This window comes from Macrobrachium rosenbergii, unplaced genomic scaffold (assembly GCF_040412425.1).
Source record: "Macrobrachium rosenbergii isolate ZJJX-2024 unplaced genomic scaffold, ASM4041242v1 13917, whole genome shotgun sequence".
NCBI lineage: Eukaryota > Metazoa > Arthropoda > Malacostraca > Decapoda > Palaemonidae > Macrobrachium > Macrobrachium rosenbergii.
Window position 1 is genome coordinate 2,307,499 of NW_027100728.1, and position 14,589 is coordinate 2,322,087.

Sequence of the window (14,589 nt, forward strand, 5' to 3'; positions counted from 1 at the left end):
ATTACATGAATGACTATGCTCTAGTTTGAGAAAATGATAGTCTTCGTATTGGCGCAAAATCTTCACCGAAGAATCCCTGAAGACTCTTTGAAGATTCTTTCTTCAGCTGAATTGGACCCTGGGCCCAAAAAAAAAAAACAAAAAGGACCCTTTACCAAAGATTTCCTCCGGAATCGCCGGAGGTGGCCATCATTACATGAATGACTATGCTCTAGTTTGAGAAAATGATAGTCTTCATATTGGCTCCAAAATCCTCACCCAAGATTCCCTGAAGACTCCTTGAAGACTCTTTCTTCAGCAGTATTACAGGTGTCATTTTTAATTTCAAGGGTAATTTCTACCATTTATATAGCTGGTAGCCTTTCATCATTGGCACTCTGTTGTAGTATTCCATGTGTCATTTTTCAGTTTCAAGGTTCCTGTAACCTTGTAAGTAATGGAGGTGTCATTTTGAAATTGCAAGGTTCATATGTAAAATTAACAAAAACACCAACTTTGAGGTCCCATAGCCGAGAGGAACCTGCCACGGACATTAGGCTTCAATTAGAGCCCCTTTATTTTGATCCGTTCTATTAAAAAAATTCATACAAAACATCAATACGTTCAGGCCTTGCTGAGTTTTGGATGCCTGAATTTTTATTGTATAAACTAAAAAATCGACTTTGAGGCCCCGTAGCTAAGAGTCATTTTAGAATTATGCAAGTCTGAATTTCAATTCATCGATTTTTGGAAACTGGAAATATTGGCCCAAAAATTTTACATCCCCAAAATTAATAGAACTGTACTAACAAGGGTTAGTTAGGTCGAAAATTTTGAAAGTTCTATTTTTGAGGCTGGACAAAATCTTTTTTTTTTTTTTTACACCCCAGGATTAGAATATGCCACCCTCACCTCGAAGATTCTTTCTTCAGCTGAATTGGACCCCTGGGCCCCACAAAAAAAAAAAAAAAAAGGACCCTTATTAAAGATTTCCTCCGGAATCGCCGGAGGTGGCCATCATTACATGAATGACTATGCTCTAGTTTGAGAAAATGATAGTCTTCATATTGGCTCCAAAATCTTCACCCAAGAATCCCTGAAGACTCCTTGAAGATTCTTTCTTCAGCTGTATAACCCTGGTGTCATTTTTTCAAAAAAAACAAAAAAGGACCCCTTACCAAAGATTTCTACCATTTAATAGCTGGTAACCATTTTACATGAATGACTATGCTCTAGTTTGAGAAAATGATAGTCTTAGTATTGGCGCCAAAATCTTCACCGAAGAATCCTGAAGACTCCTTGAAGATTCTTTCTTCAGCTGAATTGGACCCTGGGCCCCACAAAAAAAAAAAAAAAGGACCCTTACAAAGATTTCCTCCGGAATCGCCGGAGGTGGCCATCATTACATGAATGACTATGCTCTAGTTTGAGAAAATGATAGTCTTCATTGGCTCAAAATCTTCACCGAAGAATCCTGAAGACTCCTTGAAGATTCTTTCTTCAGCTGAATTGGACCCCTGGGCCCCACAAAAAAAAAAAAAAAAGGACCCCTTACTAAAGATTTCCTCCGAATCGCCGGAGGTGGCCATCATTACATGAATGACTATGCTCTAGTTTGAGAAAATGATAGTCTTCGTATTGGCTCCAAAATCTTCACCGAAGAATCCCTGAAGACTCTTTGAAGATTCTTTCTTCAGCTGAATTGGACCCCTGGGCCCCAAAAAAAAAAAAAAAAAAGGACCCCTTACAAAGATTTCCTCCGGAATCGCCGGAGGTGGCCATCATTACATGAATGACTATGCTCTAGTTTGAGAAAATGATAGTCTTCATATTGGCTCCAAAATCTTCACCCAAGATTCCCTGAAGACTCCTTGAAGACTCTTTCTTCAGCAGTATAACAGGTGTCATTTTTTCAAAAAAGGGAATTTCTACCATTTACATAGCTGGTAGCCATCATTACATGAATGACTATGCTCTAGTTTGAGAAAATGATAGTCTTAGTATTGGCGCCAAAATCTTCACCGAAGAATCCTGAAGACTCCTTGAAGATTCTTTCTTCAGCTGAATTGGACCCCTGGGCCCCAAAAAAAAAAAAAAAAAGGACCCTTACAAAAGATTTCCTCCGGAATCGCCGGAGGTGGCCATCATTACATGAATGACTATGCTCTAGTTTGAGAAAATGATAGTCTTCATATTGGCTCCAAAATCTTCACCGAAGAATCCCTGAAGACTCTTTGAAGATTCTTTCTTCAGCTGAATTGGACCCCTGGGCCCCACAAAAAAAAAAAAAAACAAAAAATGACCCCTTACCAAAGATTTCCTCCGAAATCGCCGGAGGTGGCCATCATTACATGAATGACTATGCTCTAGTTTGAGAAAATGATAGTCTTCATATTGGCTCCAAAATCCTCACCCAAGATTCCTGAAGACTCCTTGAAGACTCTTTCTTCAGCAGTATAACAGGTGTCATTTTTCAATTTCAAGGGTAATTTCTACCATTTATATAGCTGGTAGCCTTTATGACTATGCTCTAGTTTGAGAAAATGATAGTCTTAGTATTGGCGCCAAAATCTTCACCGAAGAATCCCTGAAGACTCCTTGAAGATTCTTTCTTCAGCTGAATTGGACCCCTGGGCCCCACAAAAAAAAAAAAAAAAAATGAGGACCCCTTACCAAAGATTTCCTCCGGAATCGCCGGAGGTGGCCATCATTACATGAATGACTATGCTCTAGTTTGAGAAAATGATAGTCTTCGTATTGGCGCCAAAATCTTCACCGAAGAATCCCTGAAGACTCCTTGAAGATTCTTTCTTCAGCTGAACTGGACCCCTGGGCCCCAAAAAAAAAAAAAAAAAAAAAAAAGGACCCTTACCAAAGATTTCCTCCGGAATCGCCGGAGGTGGCCATCATTACATGAATGACTATGCTCTAGTTTGAGAAAATGATAGTCTTCATATTGGCTCCAAAATCTTCACCGAAGAATCCCTGAAGACTCTTTGAAGATTCTTTCTTCAGCTGAATTGGACCCCTGGGCCCCACAAAAAAAAAAAAAAAAAAGGACCCCCTACCAAAGATTTCCTTCGGAATCGCCGGAGGTGGCCATCATTACATGAATGACTATGCTCTAGTTTGAGAAAATGATAGTCTTCATATTGGCTCCAAAATCCTCACCCAAGATTCCATGAAGACTCCTTGAAGACTCTTTCTTCAGCAGTATAACAGGTGTCATTTTTCAATTTCAAGGGTAATTTCTACCATTTACATAGCTGGTAGCCTTTATGACTATGCTCTAGTTTGAGAAAATGATAGTCTTAGTATTGGCGCCAAAATCTTCACCGAAGAATCCCTGAAGACTCCTTGAAGATTCTTTCTTCAGCTGAATTGGACCCCTGGGCCCCAAAAAAAAAAAAAGGACCCCTTACCAAAGATTTCCTCCGGAATCGCCGGAGGTGGCCATCATTACATGAATGACTATGCTCTAGTTTGAGAAAATGATAGTCTTCGTATTTGCTCCAAAATCTTCACCGAAGAATCCCTGAAGACTCTTTGAAGATTCTTTCTTCAGCTGAATTGGACCCCTGGGCCCCACAAAAAAAAAAAAAAAAAAGGACCCCTTACCAAAGATTTCCTCCGAATCGCCGGAGGTGGCCATCATTACATGAATGACTATGCTCTAGTTTGAGAAAATGATAGTCTTCATTGGCTCCAAAATCCACACCCAAGAAGTTTCCCTGAAGACTCTTTCTTCAAAGACTCTTTCTTCAGCAGTATAACAGGTGTCATTTTTTCAATTTCAAGGGTAATTTCTACCATTTATATAGCTGGTAGCCTTTATGACTATGCTCTAGTTTGAGAAAATGATAGTCTTAGTATTGGCGCCAAAATCTTCACCGAAGAATCCCTGAAGACTCCTTGAAGATTCTTTCTTCAGCTGAATTGGACCCCTGGGCCCCACAAAAAAAAAAAAAAAAAAAAAGGACCCCTTACAAAGATTTCCTCCGGAATCGCCGGAGGTGGCCATCATTACATGAATGACTATGCTCTAGTTTGAGAAAATGATAGTCTTCGTATTGGCTCCAAAATCTTCACCGAAGAATCCCTGAAGACTCCTTGAAGATTCTTTCTTCAGCTGAACTGGACCCTGGGCCCCATTTTCAAAAAAAAAAAAAAAAAAAAACCCCTTACCAAGATTTCCTCCGGAATCGCCGGAGGTGGCCATCATTACATGAATGAATATGCTCTAGTTTGAGAAAATGATAGTCTTCGTATTGGCTCCAAAATCTTCACCGAAGAATCCCTGAAGACTCTTTGAAGATTCTTTCTTCAGCTGAATTGGACCCCTGGGCCCCACAAAAAAAAAAAAAAGGACCCCTTACCAAAGATTTCCTCCGGAATCGCCGGAGGTGGCCATCATTACATGAATGACTATGCACTAGTTTGAAAAAATGATAGTCTTCATATTGGCTCCAAAATCCTCACCCAAGATTCCCTGAAGACTCCTTTAAGACTCTTTCTTCAGCAGTATAACAGGTGTCATTTTTCAATATCAAACAAAATTTCTACCATTTATATTTCCTCCGGAGCTGGTAGCCTTTATGACTATGCTCTAGTTTGAGAAAATGATAGTCTTAGTATTGGCGCCAAAATCTTCACCGAAGAATCCCTGTAGACTACTTGAAGATTCTTTCTTCAGCTGAATTGTGGCCATCATTACATGAATGACTATGCTCTAGTTTGAGAAAATGATAGTCTTCGTATTGGCGCTAAAATCTTCACCGAAGAATCCCTGAAGACTCCGTGAAGATTCTTTCTTCAGCTGAACTGGACCCCTGGGCACCAAAAAAAAAAAAAAGGACCCTTACCATTGATTTCCTCCGGAATCGCCGGAGGTTTCATTACATGAATGACTATGCTCTAGTTTGAGAAAATGATAGTCTTCATATTGGCTCCAAAATCCTCACCCAAGATTCCCTGAAGACTGCTTGAAGACTCTTTCTTCAGCAGTATAACTGGTGTCATTTTTCAATTTCAAGGGTAATTTCTACCATTTATATAGCTGGTAGCCTTTATGACTATGCTCTAGTTTGAGAAAATTATAGTCTTCGTATTGGCTCCAAAATCTTCACCGAAGAATCCCTGAAGACTATTTGAAGATTCTTTCTTCAACTGAATTGGACCCCTGGGCCCCACAAAAAAAAACAAAAAAGGACCCTTACCTAAGATTTCCTCCGAATCGCCGGAGGTTTTATCATTACATGAATGACTATGCTCTAGTTTGAGAAAATGATAGTCTTCATATTGGCTCCAAAATCCTCACCCAAGATTCCCTGAAGACTCCTTAAAGACTCTTTCTTCAGCAGTATAACAGGTGTCATTTTTCAATTTCAAGGGTAATTTCTACCATTTATATAGCTGGTAGCCTTTATGACTATGCTCTAGTTTGAGAAAATGATAGTTTTAGTATTGGCGCCAAAATCTTCACCGAAGAATCCCTGAAGACTCCTTGAATATTCTTTCTTCAGCTGAATTGGACCCCTGGGCCCCACAAAAAAAAAAAAAAAAAAAAAGGACCCCTTACCAAAGATTTCCTCCGGAATCGCCGGAGGTGGCCATCATTACATGAATGACTATGCTCTAGTTTGAGAAAATGATAGTCCTCGTATTGGCTCCAAAATCTTCACCGAAGAATCCCTGAAGACTCTTTGAAGATTCTTTCTTCAGCTGAATTGGACCCCTGGGCCCCACAAAAAAAACAAAAAGGACCCTTACCAAAGATTTCCTCCGGAATCGCCGGAGGTGGCCATCATTACATGAATGACTATGCTCTAGTTTGAGAAAATGATAGTCCTCGTATTGGCTCCAAAATCTTCACCGAAGAATCCCTGAAGACTCCTTGAAGATTCTTTCTACAGCTGAATTGGACCCCTGGGCCCCAAAAAAAAAAAAAAAAGGACCCTTTCCAAGATTTCCTCCGGAATCGCCGGAGGTGGCCATCATTACATGAATGACTATGCTCTAGTTTGAGAAAATGATAGTCTTCATATTGGCTCCAAAATCCTCACCCAAGATTCCCTGAAGACTCCTTAAAGACTCTTTCTTCAGCAGTATAACACGTGTCATTTTTCAATTTCAAGGGTAATTTCTACCATTTATATAGCTGGTAGCCTTTATGACTATGCTCTAGTTTGAGAAAATGATAGTTTTAGTATTGGCGCCAAAATCTTCACCGAAGAATCCCTGAAGACTCCTTGAAGATTCTTTCTTCAGCTGAATTGGACCCCTGGGCCCCACAAAAAAAAAAAAAAAAGGACCCCTTACCAAAGATTTCCTCCGGAATCGCCGGAGGTGGCCATCATTACATGAATGACTATGCTCTAGTTTGAGAAAATGATAGTCTTCGTATTGGCTCCAAAATCTTCACCGAAGAATCCCTGAAGACTCTTTGAAGATTCTTTCTTCAGCTGAATTGGACCCTGGGCCCCAAAAAAAAACAAAAAAACCCCTTACAAAGATTTCCTCCGGAATCGCCGGAGGTGGCCATCATTACATGAATGACTATGCTCTAGTTTGAGAAAATGATAGTCTTCATATTGGCTCCAAAATCCACACCCAAGATTCCCTGAAGACTCCTTGAAGACTCTTTCTTCAGCAGTATAACAGGTGTCATTTTTCAATTTCAAGGATAATTCCTACCATTTATATAGCTGGTAGCCTTTATGACTATGCTCTAGTTTGAGAAAATGATAGTCTTCGTATTGGAGCCAAAATCTTCACCGAAGAATCCGTGAACACTCCTTGAAGATTCTTTCTTCAGCTGAACTGGACCCCTGGGCCCAAAAAAAAAAAAAAAAAAAAAAAAGGACCCTTTACCAAAGATTTCCTCCGGAATCGCCGGAGGTGGCCATCATTACATGAATGACTATGCTCTAGTTTGAGAAAATGATAGTCTTCGTATTGGCTCCAAAATCTTCACCGAAGAATCCCTGAAGACTCTTTGAAGATTCTTTCTTCAGCTGAATTGGACCCCTGGGCCCCACAAAAAAAAAAAAAAAAAAGGACCCCTTACCAAAGATTTCCTCCGGAATCGCCGGAGGTGGCCATCATTACATGAATGACTCTGCTCTAGTTTGAGAAAATGATAGTCTTCATATTGGCTCCAAAATCTTCACCGAAGCATCCCTGAAGACTCTTTGAAGATTCTTTCTTCAGCTGAATTGGACCCCTGGGCCAAACAAAAAAAAAACAAAAACAAAAAAGGACCCCTTACCAAAGATTTCCTCCGGAATCGCCAGAGGTGGCCATCATTACATAAATGACTTTGCTCTAGTTTGAGAAAATGATAGTCTTCATATTGGCTCCAAAATCCTCACCCAAGATTCCCTGAAGACTCCTTGAAGACTCTTTCTTCAGCAGTATAACAGGTGTCACTTTTCAATTTCAAGGGTAATTTCTAACATTTATATAGCTGGTAGCCTTTATGACTATGCTCTAGTTTGAGAAAATAATAGTCTTCGTATTGACGCCAAAATCTTCACCGAAGAATCCCTGAAGACTCCTTGAAGATTCTTTCTTCAGCTGAACTGGACCCCTGGGCCCCACAAAAAGAAAAAAACAAAAAAGGACCCCTTACCAAAGATTTCCTCCGGAATCGCAAGAGGTGGCCATCATTATATGAATGACTATGCTCTAGTTTGAGAAAATGATAGTCTTCATATTGGCTCGAAAATCCTCACCCAAGATTCCCTGAAGACTCCTTGAAGACTCTTTCTTCAGCAGTATAACAGGTGTCATTTTTCAATTTCAAGGGTAATTTCTATCATTTATATAGCTGGTAGCCTTTATGACTATGCTCTAGTTTGAGAAAATGATAGTCTTAGTATTGGCGCCAAAATCTTCACCGAAGAATCCCTGAAGACTCCTTGAAGATTCTTTCTTCAGATGAATTGGACCCCTGGGCCCCACAAAAAAAAAAAAAAAAAAGACCCCTTACCAAAGATTTCCTCCGGAATCGCCGGAGGTGGCCATCATTACATGAATGACTATGCTCTAGTTTGAGAAAATGATAGTCTTCGTATTGGCTCCAAAATCTTCACCGAAGAATCCCTGAAGACTCTTTGAAGACTCTTTCTTCAGCTGAATTGGACCCCTGGGCCCCACAAAAAAAAAAACAAAAAGGACCCCTTACCAAAGATTTCCTCCGGAATCGCCGGAGGTGGCCATCATTACATGAATGACTATGCTCTAGTTTGAGAAAATGATAATCTTCATATTGGCTCCAAAATCCTCACCCAAGATTCCCTGAAGACTCTTTGAAGACTCTTTCTTCAGCAGTATAACAGGTGTCATTTTTTAATTTCAAGGGTAATTTCTACCATTTATATAGCTGGTAGCCTTTCATCATTGGCACTCTGTTGTAGTATTCCATGTGTCATTTTTCAGTTTCAAGGTTCCTGTAACCTTGTAAGTAATGGAGGTGTCATTTTGAAATTGCAAGGTTCATATGTAAAATTGACAAACAACACCAACTTTGAGGTCCCATAGCCGAGAGGGATCCTGCCACGGACATTAGGCTTCAATTAGAGCCCCTTTATTTTGATCCGTTCTATTAAAAAAATTCATACAAAACATCAATACGTTCAGGCCTTGCTGAGTTTTGGATGCCTGAATTTTTATTAGAGTAAACTAAAAAATTGACTTTGAGGCCCCGTAGCTAAGAGTCATTTTAGAATTATGCAAGTCTGAATTTCTATTCATCGATTTTTGGAAACTGGAAATATTGGCCCAAAAAATTTTACATCCCCAAAATAATAGAACTGTACTAACAAGGGTTAGATGGGTCGAAAATTTTGAAAGTTCTATTTTTTGAGGCTGGACTTTTTTTTTTTTTTTTTTTTTACACCCAGGATTAGAATATGCCACCTTCACCACACAAGGGTCCCGGCTGAATTGGACCCCTGGGCCCAGCAAAAAAAAAAAAAAAAAAAGGACCTCTTACCAAAGATTTCCTCCGGAATCGCCGGAGGTGGCCATCATTACATGAATGACTATGCTCTAGTTTGAGAAAATGATAGTCTTCGTATTGGCTCCAAAATCTTCACCGAAGAATCCCTGAAGACTCTTTGAAGATTCTTTCTTCAGCTGAATTGGACCCCTGGGCCCCACAAAAAAAAAAAAAAGGACCCCTTACCAAAGATTTCCTCCGGAATCGCCGGAGGTGGCCATCATTACATGAATGACTATGCTCTAGTTTGAGAAAATGATACTCTTCATATTGGCTCCAAAATCCTCACCCAAGATTCCCTGAAGACTCCTTGAAGACTCTTTCTTCAGCAGTATAACAGGTGTCATTTTTCAATTTCAAGGGTAATTTCTACCATTTATATAGCTGGTAGCCTTTATGACTATGCTGTAGTTTGAGAAAATGATAGTCTTAGTATTGGCGCCAAAATCTTCACCGAAGAATCCCTGAAGACTCCTTCAAGATTCTTTCTTCAGCTGAATTGGACCCCTGGGCCCCACAAAAAAAAAAAAAAGGACCCCTTACCAAAGATTTATTCCGGAATCGCCGGAGGTGGCCATCATTACATGAATGACTATGCTCTAGTTTGAGAAAATGATAGTCTTCGTATTGGCTCCAAAATCTTCACCGAAGAATCCCTGAAGACTCCTTGAAGATTCTTTCTTCAGCTGAACTGGACCCCTGGGCCCCACAAAAAAAAAAAAAAAAAAAGGACCCCTTACCAAAGATTTCCTCCGGAATCGCCGGAGGTGGCAATCATTACATGAATGACTATGCTTTAGTTTGAGAAAATGATAGTCTTCGTATTGGCTCCAAAATCTTCACCGAAGAATCCCTGAAGACTCTTTGAAGATTCTTTCTTCAGCTGAATTGGACCCTGGGCCCCCACAAAAAAAAAACAAAAAAGGACCCCTTACCAAAGAATTAATCCGGAATCGCCGGAGGTGGCCATCATTACATGAATGACTATGCTCTAGTTTGAGAAAATGATAGTCTTCATATTGGCTCCAAAATCCTCACCCAAGATTCCCTGAAGACTCCTTGAAGACTCTTTCTTCAGCAGTATAACAGGTGTCAGTTTTCAATTTCAAGGGTAATTTCTACCATTTATATAGTTGGTAGCCTTTATGACTATGCCCTAGTTTGAGAAAATGATAGTCTTAGTATTGGCGCCAAAATCTTCACCGAAGAATCCCTGAAGACTCCTTGAAGATTCTTTCTTCAGCTGAATTGGACCCCTGGGCCCCATAAAAAAAAAAAGGACCCCTTACCAAAGATTTCCTCCGGAATCGCCGGAGGTGGCCATCATTACATGAATGACTATGCTCTAGTTTGAGAAAATGATAGTCTTCGTATTGGCTCCAAAATCTTCACCGAAGAATCCCTGAAGACTCTTTGAAGATTCTTTCTTCAGCTGAATTGGACCCCTGGGCCCCACAAAAAAAAAAAAAAAAAGGACCCCTTACAAAAGATTTCCTCCGGAATCGCCGGAGGTGGCCATCATTACATGAATGACTATGCTCTAGTTTGAGAAAATGATAGTCTTCATATTGGCTCCAAAATCCTCACCCAAGATTCCCTGAAGACTCCTTGAAGACTCTTTCTTCAGCAGTATAACAGGTGTCATTTTTCAATTTCAAAGGTAATTTCTACCATTTATATAGCTGGTAGCCTTTATGACTATGCTCTAGTTTGAGAAAATGATAGTCTTAGTATTGGCGCCAAAATCTTCACCGAAGAATCCCTGAAGACTCCTTCAAGATTCTTTCTTCAGCTGAATTGGACCCCTGGGCCCCACAAAAAAAAAAAAAGGACCCTTACAAAGATTTATTCCGGAATCGCCGGAGGTGGCCATCATTACATGAATGACTATGCTCTAGTTTGAGAAAATGATAGTCTTCATTGGCTCCAAAATCTTCACCGAAGAATCCCTGAAGACTCCTTGAAGATTCTTTCTTCAGCTGAACTGGACCCCTGGGCCCCACAAAAAAAAAAAAAAAAAAAGGACCCCTTACCAAAGATTTCCTCCGGAATCGCCGGAGGTGGCAATCATTACATGAATGACTATGCTTTAGTTTGAGAAAATGATAGTCTTCGTATTGGCTCCAAAATCTTCACCGAAGAATCCCTGAAGACTCTTTGAAGATTCTTTCTTCAGCTGAATTGGACCCCTGGGCCCCACAAAAAAAAAACAAAAAAGGACCCCTTACCAAAGATTTCCTCCGGAATCGCCGGAGGTGGCCATCATTACATGAATGACTATGCTCTAGTTTTAGAAAATGATAGTCTTCATTTTGGCACCAAAATCCTCACCCAAGATTCCCTGAAGACTCCTTGGAGACTCTTTCTTCAGCAGTATAACAGGTGTCATTTTTCAATTTCAAGGGTAATTTCTACCATTTTTATAGCTGGTAGCCTTTATGACTATGCTCTAGTTTGAGAAAATGATAGTCTTAGTATTGGCGCCAAAATCTTCACCGAAGAATCCCTGAAGACTCCTTGAAGATTCTTTTTTCAGCTGAATTGGACCCCTGGGCCCCATAAAAAAAAAAAAAAAAAGGACCCCTTACAAAGATTTCCTCCGGAATCGCCGGAGGTGGCCATCATTACATGAATGACTATGCTCTAGTTTGAGAAAATGATAGTCTTTGTATTGGCGCCAAAATCTTCACCGAAGAATCCCTGAAGACTCTTTGAAGATTCTTTCTTCAGCTGAATTGGACCCCTGGGCCCCACAAAAAAAAAAAAAAAAAAAAAAAAAAGGACCCCTTACCAAAGATTTCTCCGGAATCGCCTGAGGTGGCCATCATTACATGAATGACTATGCTCTAGTTTGAGAAAATGATAGTCTTCATATTGGCTCCTAAATCCTCACCCAAGTTTCCCTGAAGACTCCTTAAAGACTCTTTCTTCAGCAGTATAACAGGTGTCATTTTTCAATTTCAAAGGTAATTTCTACCATTTATATAGCTGGTAGCCTTTATGACTATGCTCTAGTTTGAGAAAATGATAGTCTTAGTATTGGCGCCAAAATCTTCACCGAAGAATCCCTGAAGACTCCTTGAAGATTCTTTCTTCAGCTGAATTGGACCCTGGGCCCCACAAAAAAAAAAAGGACCCCTTACCAAAGATTTCCTCCGGAATCGCCGGAGGTGGCCATCATTACATGAATGACTATGCTCTAGTTTGAGAAAATGATAGTCTTCGTATTGGCGCCAAAATCTTCACCGAAGAATCCCTGAAGACTCCTTGAAGATTCTTTCTTCAGCTGAACTGGACCCCTGGGCCCCACAAAAAAAAAAAAAAAAAAGGACCCCTTACCAAAGATTTCCTCCGGAATCGCCGGAGGTGGCCATCATTACATGAATGACTATGCTCTAGTTTGAGAAAATGATAGTCTTCGTATTGGCTCCAAAATCTTCACCGAAGAATCCCTGAAGACTCTTTGAAGATTCTTTCTTCAGCTGAATTGGACCCCTGGGCCCCACAAAAAAAAAAAAAAAAAAGGACCCCTTACCAAAGATTTCCTCCGGAATCGCCGGAGGTGGCCTTCATTACATGAATGACTATGCTCTAGTTTGAAAAAATGATAGTCTTCATATTGGCTCCAAAATCCTCACCCAAGATTCCCTGAAGACTCCTTGAAGACTCTTTCTTCAGCAGTATAACAGGTGTCATTTTTCAATTTCAAGTGTAATTTCTACCATTTATATAGCTGGTAGCCTTTATGACTATGCTCTAGTTTGAGAAAATGATAGTCTTAGTATTGGCGCCAAAATCTTCACCGAAGAATCCCTGTAGACTACTTGAAGATTCTTTCTTCAGCTGAATTGTGGCCATCATTACATGAATGACTATGCTCTAGTTTGAGAAAATGATAGTCTTCGTATTGGCGCTAAAATCTTCACCGAAGAATCCCTGAAGACTCCTTGAAGATTCTTTCTTCAGCTGAACTGGACCCCTGGGCCCCACAAAAAAAAAAAAGGACCCTTACCAAAGATTTCCTCCGGAATCGCCGGAGGTGGCCATCATTACATGAATGACTATGGTCTAGTTTGAGAAAATGATAGTCTTCGTATTGGCTCCAAAATCTTCACCGAAGAATCCCTGAAGACTCTTTGAAGATTCTTTCTTCAGCTGAATTGGACCCCTAGACCCAACAAAAAAAACAAACAAAAAAGGACCCCTTACCAAAGATTTCCTCCGGAATCGCCGGAGGTGGCCAACATTACATGAATGACTATGCTCTAGTTTGAGAAAATGATAGTCTTCATATTGGCTCCAAAATCCTCACCCAAGATTCCCTGAAGACTCTTTCAAGACTCTTTCTTCAGCAGTATAACAGGTGTCATTTTTTAATTTCAACGGTAATTTCTACCATTTATATAGCTGGTAGCCTTTCATCATTGGCACTCTGTTGTAGCATTCCATGTGTCATTTTTCAGTTTCAAGGTTCCTGTAACCTTGTAAGTAATGGAGGTGTCATTTTGAAATTGCAAGGTTCATATGTAAAATAGACAAAAAACACCAACTTTGAGGTCCCATAGCCGAGAGGGAACCTGCCACGGACATTAGGCTTCAATTAGAGCCCCTTTATTTTCATCCTTTCTATTAAAAAAATTCATAAAAAACATCAATACGTTCAGGCCTTGCTGAGTTTTGGATGCCTGAATTTTTATTGTATAAACTAAAAAATCGACTTTGAGGCCCCGTAGCTAAGAGTCATTTTAGAATTATGCAAGTCTGAATTTCAATTCATCGATTTTTGGAAACTGGAAATATTGGCCCAAAAAATTTTACATCCCCAAAATAATAGAACTGTACTAACAAGGGTTAGATAGGTCGAAAATTTTGAAAGTTCTATTTTTTGAGGCGCCAAAATCTTCACCGAAGAATCCCTGAAGACTCCTTGAAGATTCTTTCTTCAGCTGAACTGGACCCCTGGGCCCCACAAAAAAAAAAAAACAAAAAAGGACCCCTTACCAAAGATTTCCTCCGGAATCGCCGGAGGTGGCCATCATTATATGAATGACTATGCTCTAGTTTGAGAAAATGATAGTCTTTATATTGGCTCCAAAATCCTCACCCAAGATTCCCTGAAGACTCCTTGAAGACTCTTTCTAAAGCAGTATAACAGGTGTCATTTTTCAATTTCAAGGGTAATTTCTACCATTTATATAGCTGGTAGCCTTTATGACTATGCTCTAGTTTGAGAAAATGATAGTCTTAGTATTGGGGCCAAAATCTTCACCGAAGAATCCCTGAAGACTCCTTGAAGATTCTTTCTTCAGCTGAATTGGACCCCTGGGCCCCACAAAAAAAAAAAAAAAAAAAAAAAGGACCCCTTACAAAAGATTTCCTCCGGAATCGCCGGAGGTGGCCATCATTACATGAATGACTATGCTCTAGTTTGAGAAAATGATAGTCTTCATATTGGCTCCAAAATCCTCACCCAAGATTCCCTGAAGACTCTTTGAAGACTCTTTCTTCAGCAGTATAACAGGTGTCATTTTTTAATTTCAAGGGTAATTTCTACCATTTATATAGCTGGTAGCCTTTCATCATTGGCACTCTGTTGTAGTATTCCATGT

General features: G+C 40.0%; 1 long non-coding RNA gene across 1 annotated transcript in view; it reads right to left on the minus strand.

Annotated features, from left to right (window-relative positions):
- Positions 1 to 11,162: 11,162 nt before the first annotated feature.
- Positions 11,163 to 14,589, minus strand: part of LOC136838094 (uncharacterized) — a 13,270-nt gene continuing 9,843 nt past the window's right edge. The window contains exon 2 of the long non-coding RNA XR_010852861.1: positions 11,163 to 12,987. This is a non-coding gene — a long non-coding RNA (uncharacterized lncRNA). The remainder of the gene's footprint in view (positions 12,988 to 14,589) is intronic.